The 27,657-nt window shown below is 36.9% G+C and overlaps 1 protein-coding gene and 1 long non-coding RNA gene across 11 annotated transcripts in view; one reads left to right on the top strand and one right to left on the bottom strand.

Moving 5' to 3' along the window:
* NAV3 (neuron navigator 3) overlaps window positions 1–27,657 on the bottom strand; it is a 924,032-nt gene that overhangs the window by 862,866 nt on the left and 33,509 nt on the right. The window lies entirely within an intron of this gene.
* LOC129049174 (uncharacterized) overlaps window positions 1–27,657 on the top strand; it is a 43,807-nt gene that overhangs the window by 3,798 nt on the left and 12,352 nt on the right. The window contains exons 2-5 of one of the 2 annotated variants that reach the window (XR_008512011.1): window positions 518–600; window positions 3,918–4,024; window positions 6,308–6,428; window positions 8,214–8,403. This is a non-coding gene — a long non-coding RNA (uncharacterized LOC129049174). The remainder of the gene's footprint in view (window positions 1–517; window positions 601–3,917; window positions 4,025–6,307; window positions 6,429–8,213; window positions 8,404–27,657) is intronic. The other variant, XR_008512010.1, reaches the window with a different exon arrangement.

Raw genomic sequence — 27,657 nt, 5'->3', positions numbered from 1 at the left:
GTCCCTGATTACTGGAATTTGCATTCTAAAACAATCAATTCTATGTATCCCAAATTTGCTTCCAAGAAAACCTGTAGCTCATTACACCTTAGCAGAATAATGGATACAAGTAATACAAATGTAAATAATATAAATATATATTTACCACTTCATTGGTAAGTGAAAAAAAAGCTTGCAACAAACATGGGGACAATTTTGTCCTGGGCTCAAAATTCTGACACTTCATAGACATTTAACTATTTATCTTTTTTCTTTTGCACTATAGAATTTACCTTCTCTCTGGGCAACTTCTACAAACCTGGATCATTATTCCTAACACAAATTTCTCCTGCTATTATATATGATCTTCTTTAATATTCAAAAGAATGAATAACATGTAACTGCCCTTCTTCCAACTGCTTCTCATGAACTTACATTTTGTATTTAAAATCACATTTATCTACATAAAAAATCATTTTCAATTATTATTACCTTTTACTAACATAACCTATTTTCCAAACTATTAATCATGTTCCAGATGTTTCCAGTAAAGAATATTGGAGAAAGATTACCTCGTGATGACCATGTGCTAGATTCCTGTTTAAAAATCCCTATTTCCAGGTTAGTAGTCTGAGGAAGGCGGAAGTCACACCAAGGTTAATTTTACTTGAGTAGCATAAGGAGGTAGAAGTAAAACTGAGTTTAATCAGGGGATAAGAGATGTGTCTCTCAGGAATGGAATCAACTACACTAAGTCAGAGATAACCACAATTTTAAATAACAATAAATGTTCAGAATTCTAATTGCAAGTAAAGAAGAGGAAAAGAAGAATCAAAACCCTAACACATAAAGTTTATACTGCCATGAAGAGAGGAGAATAAATGCAAATCTTCTAATTTTAATTCATTCCTGTGAGTCGTATAATTGTAACTTTTTAAAGAGTGCTTTTTAGCCCAAAAGGAAAATCCCACATTTCTAATCTGGAATTTTAAAACATTTTTAATAGCTGTTCTGGAAGCTCTCATACTTAATATAAATAGACCATTCATGACTGTCTCTAAATACGATAAACTCTGGTCTTTTCCTTCTAAAAATGATAGCATTGCATTCATTTTTCTAAATAAGAAATAAGGGAAAAAGAAGTTATGAAATTGGATGTAACGCAACAAAATGACAGATTAGGTGGGGCAGCACTTATATTCCCTTCATAATTTTGTTCTTGCTTTATAAATCATAAACTGGGATATAAATGCTAACCATATATGTTCCACCTGGGATCTGAAAATACTGCTATATTCTTCCTGCTTATAATACTGCCACAATAATAGAACTTCTGCAATCATAATTTACACCACTGACAGATTTGAAGATAATGCAAGAAAAAGATTCCAGCTCTGTCTTTAGAGTTGCATTGCTTCTTTGATGCTAGCAGCAATGTGTATTTATCTTTTATTTTTCCTGTAAAAGAGGTAGGTATGAATCGAACACTGTGGCTGATGACAAATTCAGTCAGGATGTGCCATTTATGCATAATCATCTTTCTGGATATTATAATGTTTTAATTTTATACCAGTCTTGCATTTTCTGAAAATGGATATCATTCCTCATTTTACTTTTTCATTTCTACACAGAAATAATATTTGCTGGAAGTTACCCATTGTATCTCTAACCTGGGAGTATATCTCCTCTTGGCTGCATTTTCCTTAAAGTTGTGAGAATGATTAGATAGCAATCAATGGCATCCAGCAACTCCAAGGCCCTATTTCTCTATGGGCTCAAGCAGCAATAATCAATCCATTCTCTCCCATTTTATCACTGCCATTTTCCTACGATGTTGTAGGTAAACTGAAAAAAAAAAAAATCCATCTTGTTCTTTGCAGTAGGACTAATTAGCGTATCTCATTTGCAAGAAGGATTGTGGGTATTCATTTTCGTCCTGTACCCTCTTTAATGCAAAGACATAATTTTATAAGCAAAATTCAGTTAATTAGGGTCTTATGAGATGGCTTTATTCTTTTTTTAAAAAGAACTTAGAAATAGCAAGAAGAGATATAATTAGGAACCATTTCTGCTTTGACTAACTTAGAAACTTAGATCAACTTTGATAGACTTAGAACTTTAGAAATTATCTAGTCCATTCCCTCAATTTATGGATGGAGAAACAAAGCCCCAGACAGGAAATGTGACTCACCCAAAGTCACAGAGGGAGATTCAAGCCAGAGGTAGAACTAAGTCTCTTTATCCACTAGGCATTTTAGCTGGATAAAAATGGATTTCATTAAACTATCCTTAACAGCCTACCCCAGCCCTCCTTTCCTGTACCTGTCTCCCAAGCTTGAGCCATTTATAATCCCCAGAGCATCCCTAAAGAAGATTGAAGGGGGTGAGGTTCAGCCTGAAGAACTCACAAAAGCAAAAGCATGCAGGTGAGCCGGTTGTAGGTTGGAGAGCCCTCCATGAAAATAGAGCCTGCCCTGGAATTTCAATCTGTTTTGTGTCGAATCCCAAACTACATAGAAGATCCAAGAACTGTACCTCCAGAGGAGTCTTCTGCACCCCCCAAATGTTTCCAGAATCCAATGCCAATCTTCCAGAAAAACTTAAATGGAGCAGAGCATTTCAAAAATCTTTCCTAATAAAAAATGAATCCAGAGGCTTTGTGGGTCACTCCTCTACATGGAAGTAACATTTCTAAAGCTGGAGGAAGTCTGCTTCTCAGTACTAGTCCCCACCCTACTAACTCTCTCTGCAGCTGACCCCATGTGGAAATATGTCCAGAGCAAAGGGCTGTCACATGTCATTTGTATTCCAAACCTGTGGGCCTCTCGTATTGTGTACTGGCTCCATTCTAATCACTATGCTTTTGCAAACAGAGAAAAACTATAATTTGGAAATGGCTGCTGTTGCACTCGGGTGTCTGTTTCCTCTTTTTCTTCTTAACAGCCCCAGCACATAGCAAGTGTATAGGAATTATAATCACAAGCAGAATGTAACACACAAAAAAAATTCTTCAACAATCCTTTATTAAGTGCCTACAATAAAGTGCCTCACATATTGTAGGCACTTAATAAAGGATTGTTGGAGAATTTTTTGTGTGTAACATTCTATTTGTGATTATAGTCCCCATACACTGTTTTGACTGCATCTGTACTGGCTCTGTTGACATGTTCCTAAAGATGATCCCATACAAACTCTCAAAATATTGAAAGGAATATTGATCTCCTGAACTCCTGAGAAGCTGAGAATGCAGCACTGTTCGCTATTTAAAAAGAATAGAAGGACTCTTCTCTCTGTACCACATTGTACACGGTGAACATTGTGTAACAGAAACAACCGCAGAGAGTATGAGTTACTTTAGACAAAGACGTGGACATATGACCTCCTCCTCTTTCATGCTTGAGTATATTCTATGTCCATAGATTTATGACTTACTAATATCTGAATTGGAATCAAAAGTGTATTTATCATTTAATATATTTTCATATAATTGATCAAATATCTTAGAATTTGGTTTTATTTTTCTGGATGTTATATAAACAAGTATTCTCAAGAATGTCATATTAAGAATATTAAGCTTGAAAGGGATTGAGCCAACACTCTCATTTTTACAGATTATAAATAAATCTACATAGCTTTCTTCTTATATGAAAGGCTTCCAATGTTTTCCTACAGCCTCTCTTATCTTTCCCCAAATCTTCCTCTTTATAATGTCCTCATCACTCCCACGTAAAATGTTTTTCTAGCTGTCTTTTCTCTTATAAAGTTATTTCAATCTTCACAATAAATTAACTGTCTCCCACAACCAGAATTATACCACTACCCTCTCCAAAGTCTCTCACATAAATTACACACACACTTTTGAAATTTAGTTCCATCTTCCAGCAGCTTGCATCAATGCACAACTTGTCACTCTGCTTAACTTCCTTATTCTCTCACAGATCATTTCATATGGAAAAACCACATCAACAAGAAAATTAGTTTCCTCAGAAGAGAGGGTTATATCCAACAGGAGACAACACCAAAGAACTGCAAAGATGATAAGAAGGTAGGGCAACCTCGATTTCGAAACTCTTGAAATGTATGTTGGTCATCACTATATAGAGAAAGTAGTTGTCTGGGAGACATGAGTTAAGAGGTACAGGAAGACTCATGTCTAAAACTATCTTTCCCATCTGCTGAAAATTCATTTCAATTCAGTACAGCCCATGAGACTCATTCCTTTAAGTTACAAAGTTTTGTCTTAACAAAACAAAAATGCAAAAAGAAGCAATATAGTAAATCCTAGGAATTATTTCCAATTTTAAATAAATTAGGTTGATCACCTGTTTCTCCTAATAATGAGCTAAGATCCAATACATGTGGGACTCATGAGATAAGGACTAAAAGAAAAATGTGCATACAGAGGATAAATGATAAATAAATTTGAAGTTTTAGAAAGGGAGCATCACAAGACAAGAGGAAGTAAAGAAAAAGTAAAGGTGGTATTTGTCTTAAATATCACTTGCCTCACAATTTTGACAACATCTAATCATTCCCTCAACAAGCTAAAGAAGAGCAAAAATACTTACTACTTTGACTTTCTGAGGATTATTATGGCCCTTGAGAATTTTAGAATCATTGAGTACTTTAAAATAGCTTTTATTCTAGATCTTTGCACTCACAGAGAGCACTTTAGTAATTACTTCAACCTGAGCAAATGGTTGTTCTCAGTACAAGAGGGAAAAGGAGGGAGCCGAGAGAATGAATGGCAGTAAGAAAGAATAAATGAGAAAAGTCCACTGTTACCTGAAAGGGGGCAGTATCCATCAGAGAAACAAAAGACTAAGGTTTACGCCAGTGGTTCTCAATCAGAAGTAATTGTGTCCCCCAGGGAACATTTGGCAAATCTGGAGATGTTTTTGGTTGCTGGGAGTAGGAGAATGCTTCTGATGTCTAGTGGATGGGACCAGTGATACTGCTAAACATCCTACAATGCATAGGACAGCCTCCCAGAATAAAGCATTATCTAGCCCAAAATGTCAGCAGTGCTGAGACTGGGAAACCCTGGCCTAGACTTACATAAAAGATGACAAATAGTTGTAGTAGCAATTAAGCAACAATCTCTTCCCTGGTACAAAAATGTTTTCCAGAGAGCTCATTTTGCTTATTCTAATCTGCATAGCCCAGAATCAGGGGTATGTTTTCTCCAAAAATTTGGTAAGACAAATGTAGATACCAGTGTGGAAGTGCTTAAATGATATCCAAGACTTCAGCCCAAACTAACCAAAGAATATGAGAAAAGACAGTGTATTAGCACCCAAATGTTCAAAGAGATGTGCTAAGATAGAGTTCTGGGTTAGAGAGGTAATAAAATCTTAAGAACTGCATCCTGATTTAGAGATGAAACAGAAGCAGATATTACAACCTTAGGATGATCAGCCCATCCTATGAAAAGTGTGGAGGTCCAAGTGAATCCTGAGAATGGTGATAGCAGCCAGCATTGATTTAAAACGTCCTATGTGCTAAATACCGTGTGATATGGTTTGGCTGTGTCCGCACCCAAATCTCACCTTGAATTGTAATAATCTCCATGTGGCAAGGGCAGAGCCAGGTGGAGATAGTTAAATCATGGGGGCAGTTTCCCCCATACTTTTCTCATGGTAGTGAATAAATCTTACAAGATCTTGTAAGATGTAAGATGTCCATGTAAGGTGTCCCTTTGGGCTTGGTGCAGTGGCTCACGCCTGTAATCCCAGCGCTTTGGGAGATCAAGGCAGGTGGATCACGAGGTCAGGAGTTCAAGACCAGCCTGGCCAACATGGTGAAACCCCGTCTCTACTGAAAATACAAAAATTAGCCAGTGTGATGACAGGCACCTATAATCCCAGCTACTCAGGAGGCTGAGGCAGAATTGTTTGAACCTGGGAGGTGGAGGTTGCAGTGAGCCGAGATCACGCCACTGCACTCCAGCCTGGGCAACAGAGCAAGACTCCGTCTCAAAAAAAAAAAAAAAAAAAAAAAAAGATGTTCCTTTGCTCTTCCTTCATCTTCCACCATGATTGTGAAGCCTCCCTGGCTATGTGGAATGGTGAGTCTATTAAACCTCTTTCCTTTATAAATTACACAATATCAGATATTTGGATATGTCCTTTATGTCCTATTTTTTTTTTCTTTTTTTGAGACACAGTCTCACTGTGTGACTCAGGCAGAACTGCAGTGGTGCAATCTCAGCTCAATGCAACCTTCGCCTCCTGGGTTCAAGTGATTCTCCCGCCTCAGCCTCCTGGGTAGCTGGGATTACAGGTGTATGCTACCATGCCCAGCTAATTTTTTTTTTTTGTATTTTTAGTAGAGATGGGGTTTCGCCATGTTGACCAGGCTTGTCTCGAACTCCTGCCTCAGGCGATCTACCCACCTCAGCCTCCCAAAGTGCTGGGATTACAGGCATGAGCCACCGTGCCTGGCCTCAGGTATGTCTATTAGCAGCGTGAGATCAGATGAATATACTACAGTAAGTTCTTTACATGCAGAATATCATGTGGTCATTGTAAACTATCAGTTTTACAGTTAAGAAAACTGAGACTCAAAAGGGTAAGGTAATAATTAGAGCCAAATTCAGGAGCCAAGCAAAGTTACATCTGACTCCAAAGTCTTGCTTTAAGCATCTTCCCATACTAACCTAATGATTCAGGGTATTGATCCAAGAGAAATAAAGTCAACATTATTTTATTTATCCCTCAATTACTTGAGTGCCTTCTAAGAGCTGAGGGCACAACAATGAAGAAAACAGGCAGGTGCCTTGGTCACAGAGAACTAACAAACCAGTGGGGATAGAGAATCTCCAGAATGAGAATCCATCAGACTCCAATCAGTCCCTAAATTCCACAAAGGCAGAAATAGGAGCTTTTTATTTATTCAAGTAATTTTGTTTCTTTCACTAAGCCCAAAACATAGTTTAATCTTGTGCTGAGTCCTCTGTTCTGTTAAAAGCCAAAATTAAACCTCTCCCTCCCTTTCAGACAGAGAGCTCTCTCCCCACTAAAAATCATTTGATGGAAAATTCCAAACAAAGATTCTGCATAAGAATTTGCCATTCTCTATCCATTCAGCTCTAGAGAAAATAGGTTTAGGACATCCTTGACAGGAAATTTGAAGTTTTCATATCCCAGACCTCCAGTCACACAGAGAATGATGAGAGGCATCAAAATCCTACAAAATAATAAAGAGGCTGCAGAAACAGTTGTCTGATGAAACAGCTGCCACCTGTACATGAAACTGTCTCATACATTATGAAGAACATAGGAGAGCAAGAAAATCCCCTGGATTAGGACATAAAAGATAGTATTTCAAAAGTCACAGCTTTATCACTTAGTGGTTGTGACTCTGGGCAAGTCAATTAACCCTCTCAGAATCTCCATTTCTTCACCTATTAAATGAGAATAATAGCTTTCCTGCCTACCCCACAGAATCGCAATAAATAAAATAATACACCTGGAAAGGCATTGTAAACTGTCAAGATTACCCATTAAGCTTGGTATCCAATTTCACCCATGTCTAGCTGTTAGAGGTCAAACCTTTGGTTAGAAATATAGGTACTTAGTAGACAGCACATCACAACATCCCCATCCATGTCATAATGCCCTGTTAGCAAGTGCCACCAGTAGAAGCAGACACTGAAGGGGCAAAACCTGATCCCTGTGATCACTCCAAGAGATGGCACTGGAGCTTCCTCTTTTTCAATTTCCATCTTTATTATTTTGCTTCTTAGCCACAGAACCACGTAGCTAACTTATTTATTTATAGTCACACATTTCATTTTTGAGCACATTTCTCATAGTTATATTGCACAAATGCCCCCCATCCTCACCCTAGCAGGTGTAGTGTGACTTTATACTCTGATATATGGAAGGACTCTAAACCTGTAACAGGGAAGGGGCCAGGCTTCTCCCCTCTCTATCTATGCTGCTACTACCAGCGAGAGTTTAGCTAACAAAAATGCCTAGCAAAAGTACGAATAGAAAATTTAGCTGATAGCAATTCAAGTACTATTGAAATATTCTGAGTGAATGCTCAATCATATAATGTGATGAATGCTACATTTATGTAGCTAAGTATAGAGACTTAGTTGCTAGTAGATCTGATTTGAAAATTATCCAAACATCATGGCCCTTCACATTGATGTGTGCCCACTTCCCAATACAAGCTCAAGATGCCTATAATGTCTGAAGCACACTGTTTCAATTATGCCGCAACAGGTAAAAGCCTGGGTTCTCTGGATCAAGCTATGCATGTTCTTACGGATGCTCCAGCATGTGACCTTGAACAGGTATCTACGCGACCTTCAGCAAGTCACTTAACTTTCTGAGTCTCAGCTGCCTCATGTAAAATGAAGATAATAGTACCTACTTCTTAAGGCCATTATGAGGAAGAAATGAGATAATCCAGGTAAAGTATGTAACTCTGTACCTGACATTATGCTACATGTTCAGGAAATACTAACAGCTATCTATTACAATCGAATGATCATCAACTAAGATATGCAAGGTCTTATTTTTCTAAACAGGTAAGTGGATCTAAAAGAACTTCTAATTCCTCTCAGTTCTACTTAATTTTACTTGCTAAACATAGATTCAAACAGGGAGTACTGAAGGATAAATTTTCAAAAACTATGACCTCTTCCATCTAAATGTACCAGCAGCAACATGAACTATGAGTGACCAATTTGCTTAGAAACCATTCAAGAGCAAAGTAACCACTCAACGTAAATCAGGATTTGGGTAGCAGTTGTAGCATAGAACTGAATTCTTAGCAGCCCCTACATTAATGCAGAAAATACCTGACAGGAAATGATGAAAAAGCAAAGGAAGACCAGGCTACAGACAACAGAGAGCAACTCTCAGGAGTAACAAGGGTCAGAAACAGATATTAGGATCATGGTAAAAACTCCCATTGCAGTACATGTGAGAATGCTGAAGAGAAGAGAACAGAAAGTGGCTAGCCTGACCACCTTTGAGACTTTGCTGTGAGCTCTCACAGCATACTCCATGCATGCCTCCAACATTACACTTACCACCATGCACAGAAATGATACCTTAACAGATATCTCCACCACTGTTTTGAATCTCAAAAGCAGGGACCCATCTTATATTTTTGTGCATTTTCATCATGGCACAGAATAATATTTAATAAATGTTGAGGTAAACAAAACAGCAAAACAAAACACTGTCAACTTTAACCCATTTAGTAGAATAACAACTCAGCAACAATATCTATCTAACAATATACTCTATAGGAAGGAAAGAGAAACTGGAGAAACCAAGCTGAGTGTGTTCAAAGCTGCGAGATGCAAAAGAGGTGGAAAATTTAGGGGACTCAATAGAAATTAAGTCCATATTAAAGAAGACACAGAAGAATATATTTAAATTTAGGTAAAAAGTATCTAAAAACATTGGGAAGATGCATTTATAAATACTGAATTTCATATATGCATAAAGAATGAGATTGTACTGCAACTACAGTGACCCTTTGCCGAAAATTTCAGAATAACTGCTATGTAATGTTGTCTCCCTACTAAGCATCCTTTGATCTTTTAAGTGAGATTTACCATATATGTTATGGGAAGGGCATTACAGGGATGGCTTATTAACTCTGACACGAGATGTATTCAAATGAATCAAAGGACATATTTCCTGGGCTTTCCTGAATGGACACTAAAATGAGACATAATAAAAAGTTCCTTTTAGTTTGAACAGTTTATACAATGAGACAGATTGACACAGAAAGCTTTATCATAGATTCACAACCCACATATATAACAATGCACTCAGAAAAGAAGCTAATCTAGTGACTTTAAAGAATTATTATAGAGGTAAAAATCAGCCAAATTTCACCAAATGAAAATTAGCCTTATATTGCTCTTAAACCTGCTCACTGTATGCAATGCAACAATTGCCCTTGGACCTAAGATTCACTTTCTGCTCATACATGAATGCAAGGATAAGACCATGTAGAAACCAAATTGAACTTGCTTAAAGCCTTTAGCTTTATTATCAAGAAAAATTATCCTCTCCAATTGGTAAGACATAAAACACAGAAAAAAGAAAAGGACAAAAAGCATCACAAAGCAATGTTTATAAACAAAGGCAGAGCCTCAATTCACAAGATGGTAATTTCGAGCAAAAAGAAAAAGGCACTCCAAAGAAATAAAGTGCACACAAACTAAGACTCTGCTAAGCAAGTTTTATTTGTAAAACATGTTTAAGATGAGACTTTTTCAAAAAACTGCAACAGACAACCACTGGAGTACAAAATCTCAAAGGTGATCTTAACTGACTTACATAATTATTCACTGTGATAAATGAATGTGAGATTTCAGAGTGGGTAGAAATGCTCCCCTGGAAATGGAGCAGGGACAGTGTAGATGAAAGCCTGGAGGAAAATGGGCAAAAATTGCAATCAGAATCACATTTTTCTCAATTTTATATATACAATGTCTCCAACCAAACAATTCTCAATAGCTATGCAGACTTTTATCAAAAAAAAAAAAAAAAACTCTAATCATACCTATGTTTGTTATTCTCTTTGATGCCAGGTAATTCAAGTTCAGTTAATTTTTGATGATTTCTAATAGTCCTTGAGCACTTTTTCATGTTGGGTACTGTTTTTTGTATTTTGTGAATGTCAACTTATTTAATTCTTACAGTAAGTGATTACTTTATTCCCACTTCATCAAGAAAATGAGGCACAGAGAGGTTAAGTTACTTAACAAGGTTATACAGAGCCAGAATTGGAACCCAACATTCTGAATTTAAAGTCTACACTACTCCTGATTACACCAAAGAATAAATAGGTTATATGGCTTAAATGTATCCCCACAAAAAGGAAAAAAAATAACCTGTATCTTAAGAACTTATCTTAGAAGTGATCCATAAAACCAGACTCATGTTTGAGATGTGATTCCTACTACAGATGGGTGGTTCAAGGGGAGAATGTGGAACCAACACGGCATCTGCAGTTATTCAGTGTTAACCATGGGACTGGATCCAAGAGACTCACCCCAATTTCCTGGAGTGCTACAGAGTGTCATTCACCTGGCTAGGAGAGAAACAAAACGTACACAGCTACAAGAACCAGTTCTAAAATGGAAAAGCAGCATGCTTTAAATTCTAATTTATCTAGAGACAACACTTTTCCCCTATTCAAAACTGCTGGCAAAATTCCCTCTTTTACTCCTGAGTAATTTAAACTACAATTTGTCAATAGCCAGAGTTAGCTGGGCTGCATGTAACCGCACCTTAATAACATGACTCCTATAATACTCCTTCTGGCAGTTGCTCTCAGCAAACACGGATGGCAATACCGTTCCCTCTTGGCCTGAGAATACAGAGAGGGAGGGGAACCAAGCTAGCTGGCCTGCATAAATATGCTTTATGCATTTCATCAAAGATTCCAAGAAGAGTTATTTGGATGCTCTATGATGTTGAAGATGCAGTGCCAGAAAAAGAGGACAGATTTTAGATTAGCAAGGTATACAGTAGCAAGAACATACTTGGAAACCCAGCGCCAAGAGCTGAATACCCATATCCAAAAGCATAGGATTTTTAATATCCCAAATTTTGTGTCAGTAACATCAACAGTTGAAGTTCTCACCACTGAAATCATCCCTGATCCATTAAGTTTTCTCTATGTGCCCTCGAAAAAATCTTTCATTCACCCTTATAGTACAGTTTACATGATAGTGTGATTTGCAACTGCATGTTGACTTGGTCATGTCCTCACTGGGCTGCTTCCCATGTGAGTTTTGAAAGAGCATATACTGTCTTCTCACCTGTATCTTCCAGGCCTGTACTATATATGGCATATTATAGGTATTGAATAATTTCTGGATGGATACTACAGTCCAAATCACCCAGCAGATTCTAAACCCAAACTTAAATTGACATCTGATACTGTTTGGCTCTGTGTCTCCACCCAAATCTCATGTCAAATTGAGATGTAATACCCACACATCAGCGGGGGGCCTGGGGGGAGGTGATTGGATCATAGGGGTGGATTTCTCCCTTGCTGTTCTCGTGATAGTAAGTGAGTTCTTACGAGATCTGATGGTCTAAAAGTTTGGGCACTTCCCCCTTTTCACTCACTGTCTCACTCCTGCTCTGCCATGGTAAGATGTGTTTGCTTCCCCTTCACCTTCTTCCATGATTGCAAGTTTTCTGAGGCCTCCTAGCCGTGCTTTCTGTGCAGCCTGCAGGACTGTGAGTCTATTAAACCTCTTTTCTTCTTAAACAACCCAGGCTCAGGTAGTTCTTTATAGCCGTGTGAGAACAGACTACTACAAAATCCAAAAGTAGCATCAGCTGGAATCAGATCCTTAGCAACCTGTGACCACCTAAAAACAACTCAAAGCTACTACAACTATTTTAGGAATTAGGTGAAGAAAAAGGTAGATGTCTGCCCTAAGATATAGTACTTCTGGAAGGATGATTATGGAAAAGAATGCTGGAAGAAAAATGGGTAAAGAATGAAGATGACAATGCTGACCAATAACTTTTAGTCCACATTAATGAGTTAAGTTAAGATCTGGGGAGAAAACACACAGCTGGAAAATCTGGTGAGATTTTGTCCCACTTTACTTCTCCTTTATGTATTCATCTGCATTTTATTTCATGACTTGTTTACCTTAAATTGAATTCCTATTTGAACATTGTTAAAATATGTATTTAACTGTATTTAACTAAATATGTATTTAAATGAAAAACAAGGATGTGCCTTGTTTTTCCCCTAGTGGATTGGGGCTAGAGAAAAAAAAACATAAGCAATATTTTGATAGCTGAACAATTACATTGCCTCAAATGCCCTTTTCCAAATAGCCACTCATGTATTTTACATTTTTAATCTGTTTTTTGCTTTATAAGAGTGAGGCCAAATCATTTTTAGAATTTTCAACTGACCAATTGTAAGATAACCTCAATCATAAATATTGCTGTCTTCATAGGCACAAAATGTAGAACTTCAAAGGGTAGAAGACTAGTAAGTGTGGAATAAAGAGAAAGACAAAAATCATTGACTCTGCTGCATAGAACATCAGTTAACATAAAATATGCAAAGATTTATGTTCTGTTTTCATATTCCAGAGCCAGAAATAACTGTTTAAGCCACATGAATCTGTATCCATTTTAACCCTGTAGATCAAGAACTGTGGTTTATAATAAAGCGATGCTGAGAGAACTGTCTCTACATATCTGACCACCATCACCAGTGACAGACATTTGCACTTGGGAAAACAATAAAAAATAGAATGTTCCTGTAAGGCACTACTGCACATTAAGAATTATCTGAAACAAGGACATTTTAGAGGTATTCATTCATGTATGCATATATGCATTCATTCACTAATCAATCTTAAATTTCTGGCATGTACCAGGCATTGTTTTGGTCTCTGAGGCTATAAAATAAAACATTTCTAGTTTACAGATTCATAATCCATTGAAGGGGGGTGGAACCCATAGGCAGATTATTTGAATACAGCTAAAACAAACATATACACTACTGTGGTAAGAGGAGTAGTACAAAGGGTTTGTTTAGGAAAAGAACACCCTGAAGGAAGCATGACAACGAGGAGCTTGCAAGTGTGTGTCTATGCCTCTGTCCGGGTTGCAAATCATGCGGCATGCGTTGGGGGGGATGAAGGAGATGGCAGGATAATGGGGGAAAAGGGCATAGTAAAGATATGAAGGTGAGAAACAGCATGATATGAACAGTTTTAGTATGACTAAAGCACAAATCGTGGGGGCAAGACTAGCAAGAGAACATCACAAATGGATAAGGCTGATGATGAAGCATCTTCATGGCATGTTAAGACACTTGGACTTTTTCCCATAGGCAATGGAGGGCTAACAAGAGGTTTTAAACAGGGAAGTGAGGTGGTCCTAATTGTGCTTGCCCAGTAACTGGCTCAAATAGTACAACTCTTGCACTAGTCATTATTGCACCAGGTCAATGAGTAACCTAATCTGAGAAAGAAGGTGAGAACAGCATGTAGCTTACAAGGTGCAGCAATGTGAGTGTTCTGGGTAATAAGTAGAATCCTGATTAAGTCCATGGGGTTTGGGTATGAAAGAGCCCTGATTAAGATATGGGTTACTGAAAGATGTGTGAAGCAACTTCAATCGCCAGGATTAGGCACTCTTACACATTGCTAGTAGAATAGTATTTTGGTAAGATGGTGGTATTATATAATTTAGAATTACGCAACAGATCCCTTAACATTCATACCCTCTGGCTTAGTAACTATACATCTATAAAAATATCCTCAAAAGTAAACTTATGGAAATGTTTATACACAAAGATGTTAATCACAGTAATTTTATGGTAGAAAATATTTTTAATCCAACAATAGAAAAATAATTGAATAAACTATAATGAATTTATGCAATGAACTATTATATACTCATTATAAACTCATTTTATATACAATTTTAATAACAGCAAAAAAGCTTCCATTTTTGCAGTAAAAAAGCAATATACAAAATTATATATATATGGTCACCTCTGTAAAAGTAACTTGTGCATTAAAAAGTGAACTAGATATACATTAAAGGGCTAAGAGTATTAAGTTGTAAGAATACAGATAGTTTTCTTCTTCTAATTTTATATTTCCAAAATTTTGTATAACATGTATTTTGATATTGGCAAAATAATCTTTAATTTTAAATACATTATTTTGGTTTTCTCATACTGGCCAAAGTGGAGTAAGCCCACACCCTCTCCCTCTTCCCACTGGTAACTAAAAACTCTGGAAAAACACAAAATGAAACTGCTTGCAAACTGACAAAAATAATAGCAGGTGATTTATAAAGACAAGTCAAAACTTGGGGACAGCTAGTACAGTGGTGGTTTTCTGTATTTCCACCCCCCCCCTCCTTTATATTCCTGCTTTCACTTAGGGGTGTGCCTGAGTCCCAGAAATGCATTTTGTGTACATATGGCAAAAAACTTCAAGAGAAAGCCCCTCTCTTGCTGCCCAGAAGACTTGGAAAATGAACTTCAGCAAACAGGACAGTATAAAGGGGATTCGTTTTTCTCCCTCTCTCTTTTCTCTACCAGTCCTGCTCAGAAGCCACCTGCAGTCACAGAGTTGCACTATAGCCACAGCTGTGATACAGCATTGAAAATCTGGAGAGAAAACCCATCTCCTGATTCAAAGGAACTGGGAAAATGAACCCAAATGGCCTTAAGAATGTGAGGGTATCAGCATTTCACTTTCCCACCCACCCTGTTCTCTGTCTGGTTGTTTCATCTCAAGGGCAGTCCCAGATGGGCAGAACTCTACAATAGCACAGGGTGCTAAATTGAGAGAAACACTCATTCTTTTACACAGAGAAACAGTGAGACAGACCCCTATGAATCAGAAAGTACTGGGGAAAATCCAGTGAGGAAACTCCTGGAGGAGGGGATCCTCTAATGCTTAGAAGACCTAAGTCTGAGTGTCCCAGGCTCACTCCAGTCAACCTGCACTTGCACAAACAAACCCAGCAAAGACTGAGAACAGAGCCACCATGAGAATAAAAGCTGCCATCTAAGTGCCACATAAATCCCAGCGTGATGAATGTGTAAAGTAGACCCAAAACAGCACAGCAAAGTTTAAAAACAGAACTGACAATGGGCAAATTGCCCATACGAGTGGGGAAACCTGAGTTGATTGCTCGCTGAAAAAAAAAAAAAAAAAATCTCCCATCTGATGATAGTTTCTTTTGCTATGCAGAAGCTCTTTAGTTTAATTAGATCCCATTTGTCGATTTTGGCTTTTGTTGCCATTGCTTTTGGTGTTTTGGACATGAAGTCTTTGCCCATGCCTAAGTCCTGAATGGTATTGCCTAGGTTTTCTTCTAGGGTTTGTATGGTTTTCGGTCTTACGTTTAAGTCTTTAATCCATCTTGAGTTAATTTCTGCATAAGGTGTAAGGAAGGGGTCCAGTTTCAGATGCACATGTATGTTTATTGCAGCACTATTCACAATAGCAAAGACTTGGAACCAACCCAAATGTCCATCAGTGATAGACTGGATAAATAAAATGTGGCACATATACACCATGGAATGCTGTTCAGCCATAAAAAAGGATGAGTTCATGACCTTTGCAGGGACATGGATGAAGCTGGAAACCATCATTCTCAGCAAACTAACACAAGAACAGAAAACCAAACACCGCATGTCCTCACTCATAGGTGGGAGTTGAACAATGAGGACACATAGACACACGGATGAACATCACACACCAGGGCCTGTCGGTGGGTGGGGAGCTAGGGGAGGGATAGCATTAGGAGAAATACCTAATGTAGGTGATGGGTTAATGGATGCAGCAAACCAACATGGCATATGTATACGTATGTAACAAAACTGCACATTCTGCACATGTACCCCAGAACTTAAAGTATAAAAAAGGTATTTTTTAAGAAAAGAAATCAACATTCTGAAGAGGATTTTAATAAGATTCAGAGTCTTATAAACTAATATTCAAAAAGTCAAGGATATAATCTAAACTCACCCAACATACAAAGAATTAAAAATATCTAACCATTTCACAAGGAAATCAACAAACAATAGGTGTTAGTCCCAAGATGACCGTGATGTTAAAATTAACAAAGATTTTAGAGCAACAATTGTAACAATGATAAAAAATACAAAATAAGCAAGTGTACAAGTTTTGTTTTCTTCCTCATCTCTTTATTTGGGTCCAAGAGCAAAAAACAATAAACAAAAAGAATCCAACATCTGAAATTTATGAATTTAATGAATTGTCTCAATAGAATAATTGAAATGAAAAAAGAAATCACCAGTGAACTTTAAAATAAATCAATGGATATTATCTAGTCTGAAGAAGACAGAGAATAATGACTCTTTGAAAACATGAATAGAATCTCAGAGATATGTGGGACAATATCTAAAGTTCAAACTACTATGTTAATCAGTTCTCAGAAGGAAAGTGATATTGATGCAGAAAAAAAGATTTAAAGATTAAAAAAAAAATGACTGAAAGCATCCCAAATTTGTTGAAACATTGATTAATAGATTCAATAAGCCCAATTAACCCTAAACAAGATAAATTCATAGAAAACCATACACAGACATATTACAATCAAATTGGTGAAAGCAGCAGAAAAAAAAGGAACATTACAGATAAAGGAGAATCCAAATTATTATAGATTTCTCATAAGAAACCATGGAGGCCCGAAGAAAATGAAACAAGATTTGTAAAACACTGAAGGAAAGGAACTCTCAAACCAGGATTATATTCAGTGAAAATATACTGTAGGAATAAACTCAAAATAAAAACATTCTCAGACAAAGGAAAGGAAATAGAATTTGTCACCAGCAGCCCTGTCATAAGAAAAATGCTTAAAGAAGTTCTTCATGTTAAAGGAAAATAAGGAATGAAGGAAGAGCAAAGAAATAATAAATAGTAGAACAGATTTTTTTTCCTCAAAGGATTTAAAAATATATATATGACACTTGAAAGCAAAGATTCTAACACTGTTTAGGTAGAAAGGAAAAAGAACAACATGGTTGTAAGGGTTCTAAGTTGATTGCCAAAGTCAGCTGTGTATACAGTAACAACAACAACAAAAAATACAGTCATGCATTGCTTAATGACAGGGATATGTTGTGAGAAATAGATTGTTAGGTGATTTCATTTTTGTGTGAACATCATAAAGCAGACTTACACAAACCTAGATGGTGTAACCACTCTTAGGTTACAAACCTATATCTCATATTACTGTACTAAGCACTGAAGGCAATTGTAACACAATGGTAGGTATTTGTGTATCTAAACATGAAAAGGTACAGTAAAAATATAATTATAATCTCATGGGACCACTGTCATATATGCGTCTATCACTAACTAAAATGTTGTTATGCAGTGCATGACTGTAAAGAGATAAAGCCAAAAAGACAGTTGGTAAATAAAATACTAAAAGATTCAAATAATACAAAAGAAGGCAAGAAGGACCATCAGAGAAAGGAAAATACAGAAGGCACAAACAGGAATAAAATATTATACCTAAATTCAACCAACCATACCAGTAATTATACTAAATGTAAATGGTTTAAACATATGAAGTAAAAGATACAGTGTCAGACTGAACAACAACAAAAAAAGATCCAATTATATGCTGTCTACAAAAACCCACATTCAATATAATTATATAAGTGGTTTAAAAGTGAACAGGAAAAATATATACCATGCAAACTCTAATCAAAAGAAAGCTGGAGTAGCTATACTACTATTAGACAAAATAGATATCAAAACAAACAAAACTGAAGATAAAAAGGATCATTTCATGATGATGAAAGTATCAGTTCAACAAGGAGACAAAAATCTAATTGTATATATATCTAACAACTGAACACCAAAAGACATAAAGCAAATTCTGATAGAACAGAAAATATAAATATGTTTATAATTATATTTGAAAATATCAACACTCCTCACAAAAACTAACAGAAAAAAGTAAAATCAGGAAAGATATAGAAAAACTAAACAATATTACCAATTAACCTTACCTAACTGACATTTATAGTACGCTATACCAACAGCAGCAGACTGGGTACTCTCGTCAAGTGAAGACAGAACATTCACAAAGATACCATATCCTGGGCCGTAAAACAAACAAACAAAAAGGCTGGGCATGGTGGCTCAGCCTGTAATCCCAGCATTTTGGAAGGCCAAGGCAGGAGGATTGCTTGAAGTCAGGAGTCCTACACAACCTGGGCAACAAATTCAGGCCCCCAAGTATTAAAAAAAAAAAAAAATTAGCCAGGTACAGTCTCAAGTGCCTACAGTCCCAGCTACTTGGAAGCCTGAGGTGGGAGGATCACTTGATCCCAGGAAGTTGAGGTTACAGTGAGCTATGATTGAGCCACTGCACTTCAGCCAGGACAACAGAGTGAGACCCTATCTCTTAAATAAAAATTTAAAAATTAAACATTTTTACAAATAAAAAATTAAACTTTACAAAGTATTTTCTCCTACCATAACAGAAGTAAACTAAAAATTTGTAACAAAAAGGTATCTGGAAAATAACCAAATATTTAGAAACTAAACACATTTCTAAATAATCCACAGGTCAAATGGGAAGCATCAAGGAAAATTAGGATATACTTTGAACTAAATAAAAACAAAATGAAATTACCACACAAAAAACTATGGGATTCAGCTAAAGAAGTGTGCAAAGTTAATACCATTGAATACTTATATAGAGAAAGGTCACAAATCATTAATATGAGCTTCTGCCTTATGAAACTAGAAAACACACACACCCCAACTACTTCATGGCATAATTCCCCAATTCATCAATAGTGCATTTTTTTTCATTTCAACTTCTGAGAAGGCAGTGAAGCAAAATATAATGTGCTAGTATGACTAAGACTTCAAGATTCCTAAACATAAAGCCTTACTTTAATCTTAGTCTGGCTCTGAAAACAGTAATGCTTATTTGTTTACTATTGGAAACACAAAGCCAGGATAAGTAAAACATCTCAGTACAAGGGTGAGTTTTCATCTAATAGAAACAAGAATTTCAAGCCGCTGCTGGTTGTTCATAATTAAATAAGGATGATAAAGGAAAAGTCAATGTCATCAGAATTTCTACCAAAACATGCTTCACCATGGCAATTCTGTTTAAGCATTACCTGAAATAACAAAACCTACAGAATTTTACCTGCTTTCTACACACATCCATAAGCCTTTGAAATTAAAAGCACACACACACACCAAAACCCCAAAACACAGGCAATCACAGACAATTGACTGCATTGGACATAACTTTTATTAAAGTTTTTATAAAATTGAAGCCTTTCTAATATTTCTTAAACTAACCCTTGATTATGAGAAAGATTTTTCAGTTAATCAATTACCATCATTTCAAAAGAATGTTAATCACTCTGGCAATAACATGAAGCCATAACTGAAATACCTCAGTATAGTGGCCCTTGGCCGCAGGCCACCTGCCTCTCTCCATACCAGTAGAGAGCTGAGCCTTTATTACACACTACCTGGAGTTGCCCAGGTGTTGAGGCTGCAGAATCAGAAGCCTATCATTTAAAAAGCCAACGTAATAACAAACCCAGTGAAATGAAACAATTGCCCACCCTTGAGAGGCCAGGTTGACACTGCGCTGTAATGGCAGGTGAAATGTATAAATCTGCTCTGAAGAGTCAGAGGAACAGGAAAACAAAAGCAGGCAGATCAACAGAAACAGACAGGGAGGTGTGACCTGACTCCTGGAGAAATGCTAGGGATTAACACATTAGCATATGCTTTCCTGATTCATCAACAGAACTCTTCTGCACAGACTCTAGGGTGGAGGGTGGAAGACCCTCAGGGCTTAATGGCAGATTTAGGTTTGGGGAGAATAGCACTTCTCATTTGCTCTTCCACTTTTGCCTTCAGTGTTCAAGATAATTGCTTAGTTTCAAATGTATAAACTCAGAGAAATGAATCTCTAATAAGAAATAAGATATCAATACAATACTATTAGTATGAATGTCACATACATAATCAATGAATGTATACAGTAGAGTCACATGAAGATGAATACTGACCTAAAATTTTTTTGCATACTCCAACCTAAACCTCTAGTTGTTTTCTAACCAGAAGTGTCAGCAATAAAAATGAAGACGAGCAGTACCCACTCCACACCAGGTCTGTTGCATCCATTACCTTACTCAGTCCTCACGACTACACTATGAAGCAGGTGTTATCACCTCTCCTGAACAAATGAGGGAACTAGTTCAAAGAGTTAAATTGTTGACACAAAATTGAAGAGTTAATACAGAGTGGGACCTGAAATCAAACCCCAAATATGATGCCACAGTGTGTTTCTTACCCCAATCTGCCTCCGCTAGAGCAAAGGGTACTTGCCTGACTTTAGTTATCTTAATAGTGACAGCAAATAGAATTCCAAAGGCCTAAATTTTGATAAATTTTTCTAGCACCAGGCAGTGTCTGGCACATAGCCAGCACCAAAGAATTTACTAAACTGAGTGCAATTCTAAGAAGTGACAAACTACACAATAGACACCCAAAAATACACCAATGAAACTGGAAGAAATTATGTCTTCTTGAACACTCATGCAAATAATAGAAAAAAATGGAAGCAGCATAGGCTTTGGTGTCAGGGGATGTTGAGTGGAAAACCCGTCTCTGCCACTTTGAAGGTATTTAAATCTTTCTTAGGCTCAGCCTCCTAATCAGTAAAATGGGAGTTATAACACTTCCTGGCATTGCTCTCAGTATTAAAGCAAGAACGTATGCAAACACCTACCAGAATACCTAGCACACGGAAAATGAGCAGTATTACTCCCCTTGCTTCATAATGTAGTTTCCCCAAACTTGTTTTTATAAAGTATATGATTGTTAGAGCAAGTGCCTCTGAATAGGAATTTAATCTAATAAGAATAATGGAAACAGACAAGGAAAGGTGAACTGAGTGAAAATAACAAGTAACACATAACTGCAGCCTTTATAAATACCCTTTCAGAAGGAGCCTCCAAGGCTAGCTGACTGGCCCAAGTTTTTCCCCTCCAGCCTGCTGCTTTAATTCTAGCCCATAAGTGGTGCAAAGTAGTTCCCTATCTGACAGCTGCTTAGCATCCCACATGAAATAGCACTCACAACCCAGTTCAGACTCTGCTGTGCTGGCCATATCACCAACTTCCACTATATTTCAGTAGCAGCAGGCCCCTGCGGCAGGCTTGCCATTCAAATAAAAAGAAGTATGGCAGGGAGAAGTCTTTTTTATAAACTGCTAAGAATTGCTGTGCCTCTTCCTCTTCTAGGCACTAAATGCATTAATTCAGAACTCAAGCAGTGTGCAGGCAAAGAGACAGGAAATGCTCAAACACTCATCCATCCTTCCCTCTGTCCCCTCTTCTTTTCTGCCTCCTTTCCTGCCTTCCAACACTTTTACAGTGGATTATTCCTGCCTATAGTTGGATATGATGTTTTGAAGAATATAATGACAAATACGTGCACATTAATGTTGGATCGTTCTTTCAAAAAGAGGGAAAGGAAGGGAAAAAATTTCAGATCTTTATGAGGAATATGTAGAAGTGACTGCTTTATTATTATCTTAATGAATTTTTCTCTCTCTCACAAGGAGATTACCATAGTTACTGCCAGTAGCATTTTGTAATGCCCTTTCAGTCAGTTGGAGGAAAGAGGTAAAAATTCAGTAATGATTATGAAAATACTAACAAGTTCATTACAGTAAACATGGGGTTTTCCTCCCCTTACTTTTGAATATATGTGATTTAATAAAATACTAAACAACTGTATTATTAAAAGTTTTGAGAAACTACCTTTTATTATAAGTAAATGTAATTGAAAATGCTCATTACTTTTATAAAAAGTGTACTGGATATATGAATGTCACTCTTAGGAAATATATGCTTTTACTTACCTACAGTTGTGATTACAAATCTGAGAATACACAATTAGTCCTTATAATAGAAAATACTACCTTTAATAATCTTGGCCTTATATTTAATTATATTTATAATTGCTTCACAATAAATTCATCAACAATTTTACCAAGATACTCCCTATATCTAAATCTAAATGTCAAGTTATCAAATTTTCAAAACACAATCATGTACATACACTTAAAAACAGAGGAAGCTGAAAGCATTATCCCAAGATGTCATATTTCTATTTCTATTTCTGAAAATTACGCATACCGAAATTATGTCAAATAGAAGTGTTGAATGCTAAGTGTTACAATAGTAAAATATAATTTAGATTTTTAAAATCAATGTGGGTACCTAATTACATATGTCTACATGTATGACTCAACATAAAATGTCTCACTAGAAAAGATGTTCAGTTTCAATGCTGAAATACTAGGTTTCACCTTTAAAAAGAAAAAGAACACACTATTGTATTATGCCAATTGACACTGACAACAAGTTCAAGTCTACAATAATAAAATGAAACTGTCCCTTAAATATGGTACTGTTTCCCCCAAAAATGGGGTCTGATAGCAGTACCTTTCAATTCACAAAAACAATAAAATAGTCATATCAAATCTATAATGTCAACAGGTTTATGATCACAAACACTTGATGAGCTGAACGTTGCACCTACCCTTCAATAATGCTTGCAGTGTGACAGGGTCTGACGGTTACCATAGTGATCATGTGGCAGCTTCTGATTTATTACCTTGTTCCCCAGGACTGTGATAGCTCTTCGGCTATACCTTCAGCAGCTATTTCAGATTTGAGAGCTACACTATGATAAATGTCTACTATCTAAAAGATATACTCAACAGAATGTAACCTTGGAGAGCAGTGCTGTAAATGCAAATTGCCAGCTTTGCCTTCCTCTTAGAATATGAAAGAGTAATTCCAAAGCCACGAAAATGGGAGGTCTCTGGCCTCTGACACAGGGATTCTTTTCCTTGGGGACTGTCATTTTCAGGGATACCACCCAGTGAATATTTAAGCAGTCTGAAACAGAAAATGAGGCAATGAATTCTGCTGAGGCTTGCCCAAGTAGCACATTGATTACAAAAGCAGGCATCAGTCTAAGCAATTAGTGAGGCATTCAGTTATATGGCACCAAACGTGCAATGTATTTAGAAAAGTTATCACCACCGGTCAATAAATTATGCCATTTCATCTCAACTAATTGACACAGCTAACGCTTCCACACAGAAACCTGAAAAGAACATTTCAGAAAATAATTCTCACAGTCGGGTGTCCATTTGCCAATGCTTCCTACTTACATGCCAAAGGAAATGAGTTCTTATGAAAAAACTACCCAGTTTTATCTGATTTTTGCCTTAGGAAACACCACACACGCCAACAGATATTTGTCACAGAAGTTTCTCACACAACTAGGTACCACGTAGATGCCAGCAGTCACCAGTGCACGTGTGAATTAACATCCTAGAAAGATGATGACCTATATCGCTTGATGCCATTACCTTGTTTCTCTCTATTCTTTCATTTGACTGCATGCCAACGAAATACTGCCTTGCAAGCTTATCATGCTCATAAGCACCGTGCACTAATTTGTGTATTAGCAAGTCCCACATGGCTACCAAGTTATTGATTCTGCCATCTAATTCCCTGGCCTTGACAGGAAGGATATTGCTTTTAGGATAAATAAAACAATCTCCACAATCATTTATGTACAGTTCTTAGAGATTTGTTTGCAGAAATCTTTTCGAAGGAAGAAAACACAGACAGTATTTTCACAGCATAGATCAGCACAAATGAAGACCAGTTTACTCTCTTTTTTGCAAATATTAAAGCATAACCATAGCCAGGGATGTGTTCTTCCTGACTCACAAAACCCAGAGGTTGAAATATATTTTCCATTTTCTGCTTTGTTGATTCATCAAATCTGTGCAATTTCTGTCTGTGTAGTACGTTAATGGGCTCTTCATAAATCACTGCTGACTTAACCAAAGACTTACTTGATACTAACTCTTAATTTGTTTTACTGGTAAATGGGGTAGTGGAAAAGTCAAATAAGTCAAAAGACCTCTCATTTTCAAACAACTGGAATACAGACATATTTGCCAAATAGTTTCAGGAACTACTTTCAAATTACAAATCATATTTTGGGGGATGGGGGAAGGCAGAAATTGACTGCTTTGAATTAGCTATTTGATTCTGTACTGGGAAAAGAAAACCCAATAGAATACAGACAACTCTTCACCTCCTCCTCCACCCATAATGCCTCCCAGCTCCTTATCACAAATGGTTACACATCTGTAAGCACTGCAAGCTATTTAATTGAATCTGACCTGTCTGTTCTCACTAATTCTCACTAGGAATTCATTGGTACTGTACACATATGAGACCAGTATGGGACTAATATCTTTTTATTTCAGACCAGATACACAAGAAGGAGAATTCAGACAATCAGATCAAGTATTGAGAGGTCACAAGATATCAGCATCTATAAGAGAATATTATTTTTAAAAACTATATCCATGTATTTGGTATTAAGAAGTCCCAAAGTTAAAAAGCAATTTATATACCTCATAGCATTTGTACCTTGCACAGGAGCAAAATTAGGCAAATACATAACTTGCAAATCTGGCTTGGCCTTAATTGTGCAAACAGTGAACTAGCATTTTTACATAGGTCTCCATTTCACTACTGTCCTTGAAGCTATGGCATCAGCCCTAACATTCCCAGAACCTGGTACTCCAAACCTACTTTACAGGTCCCAATCCTTATCACTAATACAGTGGCTTCACATCTGCACCTCCAACTAGAACAATTTGTGAACAGAACAAGAAAAACACTGGTTTTTACAGGCTCTCTGATCCCATTCTATTTCCTCCTTACCCCTACTAAGCCACCAGGTATAGTATAGACAGGTGACCAAAACCAAAGCAGTAAAACCCAGGATAGCCAACACAATATTAAAAATGAAGAACAAAGTTGCAAGAGTGACACTACTCATGTTCAAGACTTACTATAAATCTACAGTAATCAAGATAGTGTGGGTTGATGAAAGAAAAGGCAAATAGATCAATGGAACAGAACAGAGACCCCAGAAGAAGATCCATATAAATACAGTCAGCTGATCTTTGACAAAGAAAAAGAGACAATATAATGGAACAAAAATCGTGTTTTCAACAAATAGTGCTGAAACAACTGGACATCCACATGCAATAAAAAAAGATTAATCTAGACACAGACCATATACTTTTCACAAAAATTTAGTCAAAATGAATCATAGACCTAAGTGAAAAACACAAAACTATAAAACTCCTACAAGATAACATAAGAGAAAATTTGGATAACGTAGGGTTTAGCAATGACTTTTTAGATATGATACCGAAGGCACAATCCATGAAAAAGAATGGATAAATTTGTCTTCATTATAATTAAAATTTTCTGCTCTCCAAAAGATATTAAGAGAATGAAAAGACAAACCATAGATTGGGAGAAAATATGTGCAAATGATTAAAGGCCCATTATCCAAACTATACAAAGAACTCTCCAAAACACAATAAGAAAACAACCTGATTTAAAAATGGGCCGAATACCTTAACAGACACCTCACTAAAGAGGCTGTATAGATGGGGGAAAAGCATATGAAAAGATGCTCCACCAGAAAAATGCAAATTAAAACACCAATTCAATACCACAACACATCTATTAGAATGGCAAAATCCAGAACACCAACAACACTAAATGCTGGCAAGGATGTGCAACAACAGGAATTCTCATTCATGGCTGGCAGGAATGCAAAATGGTACAGCCATTTTGGAAAACAGTTTAGCGGTTTCTTGAAACGTTGAACATACTCTTAACATATGATGCAGCCCCTTGGTATTTACTCCAAAGAGCTGAAATTTTATGTCTAGACAAAAACCTGCCTACAGATAGCTACAGCAGATTTACTCATAATTGTCTGAACCGGGAAGCAAACAAGATGTCCTGCAGTAGATGAATGGAAAAACTGTAGTGCATCCAGACAACGAAATATTATTCGTCCCTAAAAAGTAATGGGTTATCAAGCCATGAAAAGACATGAAAGAAACTGAAATGTATATTACTAAGCAAAAGAAACCAATCTGCATACTACACAGGCTACATACTATATAATTCCAACTCTGACATTTTGGAAAAGGTGAAACTATGGAGACAGTAAAGAGATTTGACAGGGTTAGCAGGGAGGAAGGAATGAATAGGCAGAACACAGAGAATTTTTAGGGCGATGAAACTACCTCTGCATGATACCATAATGTTGGGTACATGTCAATATACATTTGTCCAAAACCACAGAATGTGTGACACCAAAAGTGAATCCCAATGTAAGCAATGGACTTTAGATAAAAGTGATGTGTGGATTAAGTTCAATTATTATAACGAATGTACCACTCTGGTGGAGGATGTTGATGATGAGGCAGGCTATGCATCTATTAGGGCAGAAGGTATATGAAAAATCTCTGTACCTTCCACTCAGTTTTGCTGTGAACCTAAAACTACTCTAAAAAAAAAGTGTGTATATAAATACAGAGTTTTTGTAATAAAATTTATCTATACTTATGGTTTGGTTTCATTTTTGTTTAAGGAAAACTGGGCCAGGCATGGTGACTGACATTTGTAATCCCATTTGGGATGCTGAGGCAGGAGGCTCACTTGAGCCCAGGAGTTCAAAACCAACCTGGGCAAGATGGTGAGACTCTGTCTCTACAAACAAATAAATAAATGTGTAAGAATAAATTTTAGGGCCAGACATGGTGGGTCATACCTGTAATCCCAGCGCTTTGGGAGGCCGAGGCGGGCGGATCACGAGGTCAGGAATTCAAGACCAGCCAGGCCAACACAGTGAAACCTCGCCTCTGCTAAAAATATAAAAATGAGCTGGGCATGGTGGTACAAGCCTGTAATTGCTTGAACCGGGACTGGGAGGCAGAGGTTGCAGTGAGCCGAGATCACGCCACTTCGCTCCAGGCTGGGCTACAGAGCGAGACTCCATCTCAAAAAAAAAAAAAAAAAAAAAAAGAATAAATTTTAAAGGAAAATAGAGAAATAGAGTGTAAATCTACCAATTCCTTCCTGTCATTTAACTGTAAACCAACTAGCACCCACCCATCCAAACCCAGTGCTAGAAAAGAAAAAAAAAAAAAAAAAAAGGTGTTGACGGAGAGGTCTGCAGTCTTCAACACC

The sequence above is a fragment of the Pongo abelii genome, chromosome 10 (genome assembly GCF_028885655.2).
Source record: "Pongo abelii isolate AG06213 chromosome 10, NHGRI_mPonAbe1-v2.0_pri, whole genome shotgun sequence".
Classification (NCBI taxonomy): Eukaryota; Metazoa; Chordata; class Mammalia; order Primates; family Hominidae; genus Pongo; species Pongo abelii.
This window is presented reverse-complemented; position numbering and strand designations above follow the sequence as displayed.